A 2251-nucleotide genomic window follows, 5' to 3' on the forward strand; every position below is an offset into this window, starting at 1 on the left:
ACAAATTACAGGGTCTCACAGAATACAGCAATGCATAATACACATATACACTTTGTATTAAAATTTCATTTTACAGTGCAATGTTTTGACATTAAGAAACTTGTTCCCTTTGCAATATGCGCTCTTTGGAGCTGTTATGTTGCTATGGTAGCAAGTGAAACCTAAACATGAATTTTACATGCATTTGGAGATACAGAAAAGTTTGGATAATTTTAAGTTCAAAGTAAAACAACAGCATTTTGAAAAATTTTTACTTGTTAAAATTAAAAAAGATCTATCTAGACAATGGTGAGAATCTTGTTTGGCCAACAAGACTAAAGAAGACAGCATTAGTTATTGACTCTGTAGTTAAATATTGCTAGCACAGTGCTCAGAGAAGAAAATGCATTTGTACAATAATAGGGCATTAGTGCAATTGTTTTCTGACATCCCAGGGCTTAATAGAAAGTGCTTATTATTCAATGAATCAGGTGTTTAAAGTTGGCTGTTTCATTCTGTCCGGCCCAGGATCTTGGACGTTCCCACACAGAAATGTGTTCAGTTCGACAGACATACCTAATCCACTGATGAAATATGTCCGGTCAGTGCAAAGTTGATTTCATAGTAAGTTCATCCAAAGCTAGACAAGACTTCAATCATGAATCATGTTCTGATGGCAATTCAAATGAAAATCAGCACTGATGCTATTGATGGCTTGACAGCAGCCATGACAACAGTACCAGGCAGGATGCAGTGATGAGACTGATCTTGTGGCTTACTCCACTTGAAACTGTAAATAAGGAGAAAAGGAAACAAACATTAGTTTAATAAGAAGAAGTGCAACTTTTTGAGCATTTTGATAAAGTAGCAGTCGATATTGCTTACTTGTGCCATTCACGGTGACGGAGCTTCCTTCAATGTCGAAGCCAGTGACGTTTGAAGCTGCACTGATCAAAACATTCGCAATCTGAGTGTTATTAGGAACAGATGTGCTGTCAAAGCTAAGGTCCATTGTGGTGATGACAGATCCATTACTGCAGAAGGAGAAACAAAAAATATTGTTTGAAATATCAGATTTAGGCCACTATTATTAAATTGTAACACATAAGTGTTAGAAATTACCTGAATGACACCACTTTCAAGAACTTGAAGGAGGAAGGGAATGCCCTTTGGTACACAGGTTCAAGCTGCAGAAACAGAAAACAAATTGTATTTAAAACGTTTTTTACTTCTATGTTTGCCTTAAAACACTGAACTGTGTGGATATGAAATAAGCTGTTCAGCAAGCTTGATGTCTCTATAATGATACAGCAGATGACAATGAGTGACCTTTTTATAGTAGTAGTAGTATAGTATGCACTGTCTAGCGAGCATGAAGATGAATGTTTTCTAATTTTCCTATTTTATTTTCCTGCATTTTTCTGTAGGTAAGGAGATAGACAGGAGGAAAAAATGATGGGCACCAGTACAGGGTTGAAAAAAATAATACTTGCGCTATTTACAGTAACAATAAGTTTCTTCATGTTTATTTCACATTTTTTCAACTGGTATTTGTTCCCTTTCCTGGTGGGGAAATGTTCTACTTAAGGAATTGGCCAGGACCATCCATCATACCAAACCTTTTGCTATCTGTGTTTGAATTATTCATACTTGTTTTGCATGTTTTATCGTATACACTATTCAAGCCACAACATTTCTGTTCTTTCTGTCAGGGCTTTAGCTCTCTGATAAAATAATTCAGTCGGTGTACCAGCAGATTTTATCCCTAGGATGAAACCTACCTGTGTCTTTATCATTGAAGCTCGATTTCTGAAAGCTGCAGAAGATGAATTCAGCAAGTCACTTGTAAATGTGCTTTGAAGCGATCTGAAAGTCACACTTCTTGTTATGAGTGCTACAGTTGTAGGTTTGGCAGTTGTAGGTTTGGCAATTGTAGGTTTGGCAATTGTAGGTTTGGCAGTTGCAGGTGCGACAGTTGTAGGTGCGACAGTTGTAATTGCAGCTGGAAGTGGTCCCTCTGTAAAAACATTTTTTTAAACAATAAGTAGTATAAGCATAAATATTCGTGCCCAAAACAAAAAGATTTCTTTATTCTTGTTTGAAGTCAAACTGACGTTGGTGCCACATTCACAGTCTTGTAAAGGCCATCATAAAATGTTGAAGTTGTTAATGTAATAATATCTTAAAGTGAATGAATTATTTCCATAACAAGCATTCTGGCTGAATACAAGGTAGCTTAGAGAATAGCTTATAAAGTTGTCTTTATGAATCT

The 2251-nt window shown here is 36.2% G+C and overlaps 1 long non-coding RNA gene across 1 annotated transcript; it reads right to left on the reverse strand.

The window, feature by feature from the left end:
- Positions 1-914: 914 nt before the first annotated feature.
- LOC139305538 (uncharacterized) lies at positions 915-1851 on the reverse strand. The gene is made up of 3 exons (XR_011599290.1): positions 1761-1851; positions 1102-1166; positions 915-1013 (listed from the first exon to the last, which is right to left on the reverse strand). It is a non-coding gene; the product is annotated as an uncharacterized lncRNA (long non-coding RNA).
- Between the last annotated feature and the right edge of the window lie 400 nt (positions 1852-2251).

Source organism: Enoplosus armatus, chromosome 23 (genome assembly GCF_043641665.1).
Source record: "Enoplosus armatus isolate fEnoArm2 chromosome 23, fEnoArm2.hap1, whole genome shotgun sequence".
Classification (NCBI taxonomy): Eukaryota; Metazoa; Chordata; class Actinopteri; order Centrarchiformes; family Enoplosidae; genus Enoplosus; species Enoplosus armatus.